At 33.5% G+C, this 11929-nt stretch overlaps 1 pseudogene; it reads right to left on the bottom strand.

Annotated features, from left to right (window-relative positions):
• Positions 1-2039: 2039 nt before the first annotated feature.
• On the bottom strand, positions 2040-4211 carry LOC125779160 (adenosylhomocysteinase-like; annotated as a pseudogene).
• Between the last annotated feature and the right edge of the window lie 7718 nt (positions 4212-11929).

Below are 11929 nucleotides of genomic sequence, written 5' to 3'. Positions count from 1 at the left end.
TAATCGAGGAACATAATCATGCTCACAGAAATTAAAAAGAAAATAAGCTACAGATTTTGGAAAATTATTATTTCCCCGCTATGTCGAAAAAATCAAAAAAATCACAAAATTATGCAAAGTTTGTACAGAAAATAAATATGATCGTCACCCAAATAATGCAAAATTGGGAGCTAGACCCTTACCAGAATATCCAGGCCATACTATTCACAGAGACACTTTCTCAACATACAAACATAAAGTACTGACTTCTATTGACAAGTTTTCCAAATTAGCCATTATAAAGAAAATAGACGGGAAAAGTATAGACAGTATAAAAAAAACCCTTAAGAGAAATAATATTTTACTTTGGAGTTCCGAAGGCTATAGTTTTCGATAACGAAAAGACATTTAATTCTCAACCAATAAAATTCATGTCAGAAAATGATTTCAATATGACAATATTCACTGCACTACCCAATAAAAGCGAGGTGAATAGACAAATAGAACGGTTGCATTCAACAATATCAGAAATTATGAACACCCTGATAAAAATTTCGACGAATTAGTGGAATTACAGACGAATGTCTGTAAACGAATTTTGTTAATTCTGTTACAGAAAAAAAACCCGTTGACATATTCCTCGGTAGACCTACCCCAAATGCCACTAATAGAGAAGAAATTATGAAAAAGGCTCTAGAAAAATTAAAAAAGAAACAGGAAAAGGAAAAGGAAAAAGACATTCATAACAAACATAAAAAGGAAAATATTGACTATAGAACAGGAGACAAAAACAGACATTCCACAGTTAAAACAGAATCAGGCAAAATAGTCCACAAAGATCGTATAAGAAACTAATATAATCATATCTTCTTTTAGATCACTAATTTCTGCAACCCTTCACATCCTTTGCTATGCTTCAGTTGAAGTACTCGATTACTCTCAATCCGAAATCGTTACCATCGAAAATGTCATCGGGAAAGTGCAGTCTGGAACTTACACGATCCTTCACTTATCAACCTTACCGAATACTCAATAATTCTAGATGGCATAAATACCCACTTCACAAAAAATATCCCACCTTCCCATCCCTTGCACCGATTCATTGCAGAAGAAATTAAAATAACTAATATTATTATCAACAATATAACATCAAAATATAGAGTAAAGAGGTCACTAAATTTTAAAGGATCAGCATGGAAATGGATTGCGGGAAATCCCGACCATGATGACCTTGTAGAAATCATAGAAAACAATAATCAACAGCTAGTAATTAATAGAAAAGTTTTTGAAAGAATTAAAAATATTACCCAAGTAAGAAACAGCATATTAAAAACACTACAAAATAGCAATGAATTTTGAACCTCACTAATCAGTATAAATTTAAAATCTATATAAATAAAAATGAATCGCCAAAATGTATGTACGCTCATAACTTTCATACGACTGAACCAAATTTGATGATCCTTTTTTTATAATGTTCGTTGAGGTTCAAGGATGGTTTCTGCGGAGAAAAAAATTTGAATAATTGCCGGAAAACAGCCCTTTTCTTTTTCTCATACAAACGAATGAATGTTTGTTCGTTAATAACGTTAAGAGAACGGCTGAACCAATATTGATGAAATTTTAAGAAATTGTTCGTCTTTCATGAGGAAAAGTCGGAAAATTGAACAATTCCAAAAAGTTAATTTTTTCCATACAAATGTTTTTATTCAATTTTTTTGTTTTGTTTTTCAATTATTTAAATCTTTGAAATTTGGCGTTTGCTTCAAAATTTTTTGAAAATTATTCCGTGAAAATGTTATGTGTTTTTCACACAAAGTGATCAATTACAGCTTGAAATTTGTCACGATGCCATGAAGAGGTCGCGCTTATATCGGTCGGCGTTCTTTTTGGCATCAACATACATTAGCAGCCCAAGCCACATGAATGAGTACTCCCAGGATGCGATGATATACGTGCGGTATTATGGGTCGCGATCAATCAGAAAGCGATCGTCACGATGTCATAGCAAGACATTTCAAGCAACAGCTTCGGTGGACATAATCTTGAAGCAACGCATATATGGTGCTGTTAGATGCTAGATGTACTCTGTTAAGAGGTTTGCCGCACGCACACATTCTTCTTTGGATGGTGGAAGGTGGTTACACCAGATCAAATTGATGAAATCATTCAATAATGCGGCAATTCCTGATACAAAGAAAGATCCAGTATTATACGAAGTGATGAAAACCAATAAGGTTGATTAAAATGAGACGCCTTGGGTTCGGTTATAAAATAGTACTCAGCTCTGGTTGCCCAGAGCTCCTTTATTTATAGCATTCCTTATCCTAATTCATGTATGCACCACATGCTGAGTGCATACACACATCTTAACACTAATCTACTGTACATACCGAAGTATGTACACATATCTTAAACATAAGTGTTCTCAACGGCAAACACAATTGTTTCTTGTCCATTGTTAGTTTAGGATCATTTGCGATCTCAAGGGCAGACAGAATTGTTTTTTAGCTATTATTCGTTTAGGATCATTTGCGGTCTCATGGGCAAACAATCCTTTACATTGCATACATTAAATACTAAGGTCACTAATCAATATACCCGAAATGAACATTTATTACATTGTTGATAGAAATGGGTATTTGTAAATAGATATCTACGTTTAAGACTAGATTCGTATACGCTGGCGATAATGAACATAAATATTTGAACTATGACAATAATATCTTTACAAAAATATCTTCTTTACAATTGTAGCCGTTAAGAACTGTTCAGAAATCTGAACATACTGCTCACGTTGAAGTGTTTACACTTCAAAATAATTCAAGTATTTATAAATTTTGGGCATGTTAATTACATTTTTTAATTACAAGATTGGCGGATCGAACTCGTAATAATTTTTCTAATATAAGTTATTTTTTATTGTATACATTTTAAATTTTTAATATAATTTTCATTTGCTAATATTAATAACTAATTTCTAAATATATATCGTCGTAGCGGAAATGAGTGCCTCAGTGCCTTGCTGAATTACAGATGCGTTGGAGGACTAGTTTACGATGACTGCACAGCAATTAATAGGATTAGGTTGTCAGTATTTATGCCTTAATGTATCATGTGATACCATTCTAAGTCCAAGTGTTTCGAATTTAATCACGGGACTTTTCAGGTCGTATGCTCAATTTCTCCAAGTGTAAACTGGTGGTCTTTTCATCGAGTATTTTCAGCAACAGATAGAAATCTACGTTGTATGTGTCAGCCTTGATCTCTGATGAGTTGAACATCTTAAGCTGGGATGACCGTGCGCGGAGCTCAAATTTACCAGACGTCCTTCGGTCAACGAAATGATATGATTACCATTGGATAGTGTATAACGATCGACTTGGGTTTTGATAATAATTGTCTCTTTGACGTTGCATTCAAAAATGCGACGTCGATTCACAATTGGAATTACCAATATTACAAACGATCGCATCGTTGAGCATGTGTTCAAAATGTGCGCGAGTAATAATGTCCTTCCAAACAGTTGTTGTTACGAAGATGATAGCTTCTTTGTATGCTTGCTCCATGGTGGTTACTTCATAGCCGCTTGGAAGGCAATAATATAATCGATTTCGATGACAACAATGATTCCGCCGAAACTACGCAGAGCTTATGCACAACTTTTGCCAATATCACATAACCAGTAACACAACACACTTTGCCAGCAATAATCACATCGGTGATCCATTTAATACCATCAATTAGCGACTCGCGACAACCATACAGATTATAGAATTTACTCTTGGCCACCGAGTCGTTGACGTTGATGGTTGGCACACCGAGACGTCTCTCCTTCACCATTTCATATAAATTGTGTACACCGGTTGTAGTTTCTTCGCTCAAACTCTTGAAGCCCTTCGGTTTCGTGGGAACTTTTCATGAACTAAGTTGGTCAAATTACCACCGTTAAGTTCAAGAGCTGACCATCTGAGAACAGTAAGGTCTGTTCAATGCACCATAAGTATTCTTCATTCATCAAGTCAAACAAGGAGTAGTAAAATGATCCTTTGAAGGGTGACAATGACCCAATCTTCCTTCATCCTCCTCCCCGTGAACGCGATGATGTCGTGCAGCTGCTAAATCATTGAGTTCACTTGCTGAGTATTTGAAATATTTCTGTGAACTTGAAATTTGCTGCCTTTCAACCGAATATTGAACTAGATCGATTAGGATAATTCTATCCCACGCTGTCCAAGTACTCCCAACAGGCACTCCAGAAACATTTTTTTTTTTTAATATATTATATCTAAACATTAACAACATAGTACAACTATAAGTAAGTTTAACAAACAAAATAAAAATAATGTTATTATTTTTCTTCTTTTTTAACTCGAGTCGACCGCATCTCTTTTTATTGATTATTTGCATATTTTTTCTTAAGTAGGAAAAGGGTAAACAATGTGCATCGCTCTTTATGATGTGCCATTGCTTATCCTTACGTCTACATTTGCACTTTTGGGTTAAAATGACGTTTTCAATACGTCCTTTCTTCCACTGCAATGGTGGAATATTTTGTTCTTTAAACAATACAAATGTACCACTTTTAATATTTTCCGAAGAAACCTGGCATTTATTTCTTTTTCGTGGTTTATTATTTTTAAATTTTCTATCTAGATAGATTAATCTTCCTTTTGTTTGTGAAGAAGAATCTCTTAAGATTATATTTTTCTTTTCGAATGGAAAAGCTGCAGTTAATTTACTATCTGCGGGGAATTTTAAACTATTACGAAAGTTTTTCTGCGTTTCTTTATTGGTTTTATTAAAACATTTTTCAAAGGATTCTATTTTTCTAAACTTTTTTCGTTGATTATCTAGCTTTTTATCTATATGTGTTACAACACCACAGTGAGCTAATTTTGAGCTGGTGTTAGTTGATCCATATATCAACCACCCAAACACACTGTTCTGGAGTTTGTAATTCATATTTTCAATAGTTATTTTTTCTTCTTTTATCAAATCAAAAAATATGTCCGCACCTAATAGTAAGTCAATCTTACCCGGAACATTAAATGAATGGTCGGCCAGTTTTATATTCTCTGGAATTTTTTTTACTTTTATGTGTTCTGTGGGTACATTCGACACAATCTTTTCTACAACCATAGTGTCTAAATTTGTTTCGAAAGGATCTTTTAATGACTTTAAATGAAGATTAACTCTTTCATTTGTATTGATCTTGTTTCGACCAACTCCTTCAATAGTCATAGACTCTTTCCTAGAAGGGAGCTTTAATTTATTTTTCAGTTCTTTAGTTATGAGGTGAACTTGAGACCCATTATCTAATAAAGCACGTGCCTTTATAATTTTTCCATCGCTGCTTTTTATACCAACAATTGCTGTGGTTAGCAGGATATGTTTAGAATCATTTTTTAATTTCGCATTTTTAGTATTTTTAATCACTGTGCTTTTAGGTTTAAAGGATTTGTCTTTGTGGAGCCATAAATGATGGTTTCCTTGACAAGTAAGGCAACTTTCGCCTTCGCATTCTTTTATATTGTGCCCTGTTTTAAGACATTTGGTGCATAATTTGTGTTTCATTACTGCATCCCATTTGTCCTGTGTAGAAAGACAATAAAATATATTATGTGAATTATTACATCCCATTATGCATTTAAATTCTGCATTTCGAAATTTTGGTGATGTTTTTGAAGCTTGTGCTGCTTCTAGTGCATTCCCTTCATGATTCAGAAACGATTGTAGTGAATTTAAGCTAGGTATTTCCTTAGAGTTTTTAAGGGAATTTTCATACCTAAGTCTTAAATTGTTGTCCAATTTTTGCACAAGCGTATAATTTAATAAAGCTTGCAGACAAACTGAGACTTTCCAATGCTTGTGTACTTTCAGAAATTTTTTTTTGAAATTTTCGTACACTAAAAGCAGTCTCAGTCACTACTAGTGCATCTAAAATTTGTTTGAAATAGGTGTTTGCGAGTAACCTTTTATTCGTAATTTTTTCAATAAGAAGGTTCCAGGCAACTGAAAAATTTGTCGAGGTTGAAGGCAAATTTGCAATACAACTTGCAGCCGATCCTCTTAATTTTATTTTTAAAATACACATTTTATATGTGTCTGAAACATTTTGAGAGACTACGAGTTGCTCAAACAATTCTTTAAAAGTTTGCCACTGAGCGTAATCTCCTGAAAAAATGGGAATGTCTACTTGAGGCAGCGTAAAATTAGTAGCATTTTTTTGTCAATAGAGTTTAATTTGAGTTTGTAAAATCTATTTCTTAAATCATAGAATTTACAAGTTAACTCTTCATTTTCGTGCTGGCTAATAAATTCAAGCACAGTATCACGAGTTTTTTCTATTAGTCTCTCTATGCTGTCTAGAGAGCATATTTCGATTAATTCACAGTCTTCAATATTCTTTTCTAATTCTGTTAATAAGAATTGAAGCCTGCGAACTAAACCAGGATTTGGAAGGCATTCCATTTTCCTGGGAGCACTATTTTCTTTAATAATAGCGATCAATTCGCTTAACTTGGCGTGCGCTGTCAAATAAAGCGTGCCTACCGACCCTTCTACGTCACTTTTAAAATAATTATCTTTTTTATTTTTGGGATCTTTGGACAATTCTAAATGGTTTCGTTGAAACTCTGACCATTTTTTGTCCAAACTATCTAGGAGTTTTTCCAAATTTTCTAAATCTTCATTTATATCCATACTCATGGACTTAAAATGAAGTTTTTGCAGTTCTTCTGCCAATTTTATTTGGTTCTCCATTTTACCAAAAAAAAAAAAAAATAATAATAAATAATAAATATATACAAATGAATTAAAAAAATTCAAAATGTTCTTACCTTGATTAGAATGTGGATTATTGCCGGAAAAATACGTGCCGCCAATGAACACAACACTCACTTCTCACTTTAATATTATTATATAATTAAAAAATATATATGTATATATATATATATATATATACTAGCTGACCCCGCATACGTTGTCCTGCGTGAATCTATGTGTTTTGAAATGAAAAGAAAGTTGAATTTACGTTGTGTTAAAAATCTTTTATTTTCGATTTTTCTAAATTTGTTTCAATGTAACGCAGTTTGATAAACAACATTTTTTGGTTTCTATTCCGGAGCGTAAATATACAGAGAAGATGGTTTTCCAACTCGAGAGCACGCCACGTATAACTGGCGCGCACTCAGGCAATCGTAGTTACGATAATTTGGCACATTTGGCATAAACATTCGGGATGAGTTCATATTTCGTTGAAGTGAATTGACAAAAGGAAGGTGAAATTGATATCAAACCACTGGAACCGAAATTTTCCTATTTCCAATTCTTATCGAATACGATGTAAAATGTCTTCGGCAATGTAATTTTGTTCGTATTCCAAAATTGACGCAAATTTGAAGGCTGATGTGTCGAAATGGCCATCGCGAAAAGTGTGCGAACTTCAGTGGCATGCGAAGTAGCTATCGAATCGTCCATCGTTTGATTACATTTATTATCATGTTCCTGCAATTGTAATTGCTTGCATGCTTCTCAAAAAGTTACACACACTCTACCATTCACAGTGCGCAATGACTCAAATGAAATTGAACCACGTACATTTATCAACATTTAGCAACCGAAGGTAATAGCAATCGTCGTTTTTGGGGTGGATTATGTAAATTCGTCGGAATTCGGAATTAGTTGAAAACACACCTGGATGTCAATCTATTGGTTGGCCTTGCTTTCTGTCTAACCATTTCTTCGACGATGCATTCCATGTATAATATCAAGGCATTTCCGAATAGAGCAATGTTCTCGCAAATGAATCACTGACGCAAGTTGAGAAAAAACTCGTCAATGTCAATGTCAATTATGTTGGAAGTGTTTCCGCTGGCTGTACTGTATTCTATGGGTTGAAAAGCAGTCTTTAGCCATTCTTCAAATGAACTGCGAGACGCACAACAGTCGAAAACCGTTCATGAATTAAAAAAGTAAATACCCTACAAAGCGCTTTATTGTAGTTCACGTATCGACCGTATCGTTCAAGACCAATAACCGCCATATTGGTTCCTTCGATGACGTACATACTAACGTATTTTATAGATTACGGTTCAGCCGTTTATGAGTGATGAATTTACAAAGAAAGTGGCATTGATTTTTATATATACAGTTTTATTCAATTTTTTTTAATATAAATATTTATCGGCTATTATACTTCATTTAATTTTTTTCATTATAGACATTTTTGTCATCTTCTTTTAAACATATTGAATATTCAAATATGCGATAAATTTGCCAAAGCAATTGCCTATTTTCAGATTTTATGAAATATCCACAAACGACAAATCTAAACTTTTATGTATTTGACGTTTGAGTGTAAACAAAAACATAAGAGAAACAAAAACATAAGAGAAACAAAAAAATAAGCATTTGACATGAATGAGTAATGTCACATTCTATTGTTACTTGAGCAAAAGTCAACTTATTTAGCAAACAAAAAAACCTGAAATTTTATGGTCTATAATTATATTCTGCGATAATAATTACTCTGTATTTGAAAATAATGTGATTTTCCATTCATAAAAGTGTAATAAAACAGTAAGTTAATAGCCAAACAAAAAAGTCAATAACAAATACAATATAATTCAATATAACAAAAAAAAAATTTATTTCCAAAGTATACCATACAAAAAATGACGGAGAAAAGATTCGATATGAGAAGAACATTCCATTCTGATTATCTTCAGGAAAAAACAGTTGTTGTTCACTCGATTGATAGCCCATCGTGCCTCACCGTAAAATTCAGACTGGAAGAAAGGGAATACCAGGATGTAGAGCAAGTTCTGAATTGCCGATTAGCAAATATCAAGCCAAGTAATGGGAAATACTGGACGTGAGAAGCTATCAAATATTTTGAAGAAATTACTTTGAACAAATCTTTCACTATGAAAATAATGAAACAAATAGACGAAATCTTTTTCTTAAATTTAGACGATTATGAATTAGGGAGGAGGATGGACCAAGATATTGTTGATAAAGGATATGCAGTTCATGAGAATGCATTCGTACGATATTATCCATTCACTCCATAAAATTGTTATAACGCTAATATTGAGAAGCGTACATAAATACGAATAATAAGAAAATTGTCATAGCGATTCAATAAAAAATTCAACAAAGTAATACTCTTCAAACATTGAAAGTAGTTATTCTTCAGTTTCCTCTTATTTTTACGTAAGCGTATATAATAAATTGTAAATCTCAAAAATTCGAGTTCTAATCTAAAACATTTTGATAAACAACGTTCTTAGTTTTACTGTCCGGTGCATGAATGAATAAACGATGTGCAGTACCGACTCTCGAACATGCAACATATAATTGCCCATGTGAAAAACACGATTCTTCCAAATTTATTCCGCATATTTGAAATGTTTGTCCTTGTGCTTTGTTTATAGTCATGGCAAATGATAAACGCAACGTTTGAAATTGAATGGCATGTCTGTTGGAATCATTGGAATACGTGGTATAAGCACATTATCGCCTTACGCTTTGCCATTGAGTATAGTTGCTTCAATCAAATTTGGCATTAGCTTCTTTATTGCCAGTCGTGTACCATTACACATTTTTGGAGGATTGATATTCCGTAGTAATATGATTGGTGAACCAACCTTAAAAATGGAATCAATAATATATTTCATTGAACCTCCTTACGGATTTATATTCTGTAATGATTAAAGTAATGAACAAACCTTTAAATTCAAAAGATGTGGCGGTGTACCAGGTGGTTCCAATGAATTCAGAAATTCAATTGGATAATTCACAGCTTCATCTTCATCCATAGCGCTGTCAATGGATTTATAAGTTTTGACTTCACCTGGCAATTTTTCTTGAATTTGAAAGTTCATTGCATTGACGTGTATATTCTTCGGTGCCAATATAGAACGTTCTGCTAACCAATCATGGCTTCTGTGATTCTGAATGATACAGTGTAATCCATTTATAATGGACTCGCTTAAGATGGAAACTCTGTTATTATGTACCTCTTTGTCAAGTCCCAGTTCAAACATATGTAAAAAACTCGGTTAAAATAGACTCGGTTATAATGGACTCCGGTTATAATAGACAATGAAATCGGATTTTGTCTATTATAACCGAAGCTTTCAAAATCAAATTTCAAAACGAATTTGGCAATCAGTTGGTAATAAGCAAAATTTTGTACTTCCCCGAATTCGATCAAGAGACACAATCAGTCTCTGCAGCAGAAAATGTTCATTTTTTCTTGGAAATAAATCAAAGAAGGCAAACAACTTCTGCGGTGGGCTGAAAGTGACGTTCGTTGGCTTTTCATTGAGAGTTGTTAATTTTAAGAAAAATGTCGGAAAAAAATAAAAAGCGAGCATTTACATTGCATGAAAAATATACAATAATATGCGAAATTGAAGGAGGAACTTCCCAAGCTGACATTTGCTTGAACAAAACCCTAAAAAAACAGACTGTTTCGAACATATGGATTAATTAGGAAAAAATTAGAAATGATTGGAAAGTCAACGACAAGAAAAAAAATAAGATTTGCGACACATCCTCAAGTTGATGAATTACTGTTTAAATGGTCTCAGCAGAAAAGGGCCAATAATCTTACAGTAAGTGGTCCAATGCTAATGATGAAAGCCAATGAATTCGGAGAAGCTGTCGGTGCTAATTTTAAATGCAGTTCCGGATGGCTATATAGATTTAAAAAGAGGCATAATATTTGCTTCGGCAAAATTTGTGGTGAATCGGCTTCTGTGGACCAAAGTGTTACAAATGACTGGCTATTACAAACCTGGCCTACAATAAGTAACAATTATTCCATGGACAACATTTTTAACGCGGACAAAACGGGAATTTTCTATAAGATGCTGCCTGACAAAACACATAAGATCAAAGGTGAAACATGCAGTGGTGGAAAAATGTCTAAAGAAAGAATAATTGCCATGATTTGGGCTAATGCATCGGGCACGGAAAAACGGAAATTATTGGTTATTGAAGAAGACTCCGGCGATGAAGATTTAGCACAGCCCGAAACTATAATAAAAATAGAAGACACTATGAATTATTCTAGGAAACTGAAGCTATATTTTCAACAAAAAGAGAATAGTTCAGATGCAATCAATTTGCTCAATAAACTCGAAATCAAACTACAAAAAGATTTTGCCAATAAGGCATTCACCCAAAAGAAAATCACTGACTTTTTTCAAAAGACTTAATTAAACTTATTATTTTCTTAATTTTGTATTTTTATTCATAAACTTTATTGCTTTAATAAAAAAACACATTGAATTTACTTTTTGAGTTAAAAATGTTATATTCTGATTAGATGGACACTCGGTTATAATGGACAATTTGACATGGACCCGTGGAGTCCATTATAACCGGATTACACTGTATTTGGGAAAACGCATTCGACCAATTCTTCTTTTGTTTGCAAAATTGTACAAAAATTTTCAGGCAAGGTGATCATTCCATTTGTATTGTCGATTTGCATTTTTCCATTTCCGATATCCAACAATTGTTCCGAAAACTGATGTGCAGATGAATCGTCTTGTAATAGTACACGCATATTGACATTCAACGTCAATTTTTTCACAAATCTCCAGAGAGCAGAAGATTTCAGACATGCATTTATTTCATCGGCAGGAGTTGATCGAGGAAGAACTGGCAATGTTTGTCGAAAATCACCTGATAACAATATCAAGGCACCACCAAACAGCTGTTGATTTCCGCGTAAATCTTTCATAGTTCGATCCAATGCTTCGAGCGATTTTTTGTTGGCCATTGTAACGGGTGATTTTTTTGAGGTTAGGATTTTCATGCATTAGTATTTGACAGATCACGTGGGATTTCAGACATGGTGTCAAAGAGAAAGATGCTCAGTATGCTTTGACATTTCATCATGAATAGACTTACTAACGAGCAACGCTTGCAA

This window comes from Bactrocera dorsalis, chromosome 6 (genome assembly GCF_023373825.1).
Source record: "Bactrocera dorsalis isolate Fly_Bdor chromosome 6, ASM2337382v1, whole genome shotgun sequence".
In the NCBI taxonomy this organism is placed as follows: domain Eukaryota; kingdom Metazoa; phylum Arthropoda; class Insecta; order Diptera; family Tephritidae; genus Bactrocera; species Bactrocera dorsalis.
Note: the sequence above shows the minus strand (reverse complement) of the source record. Positions and strands in the feature narration are given on the sequence as shown.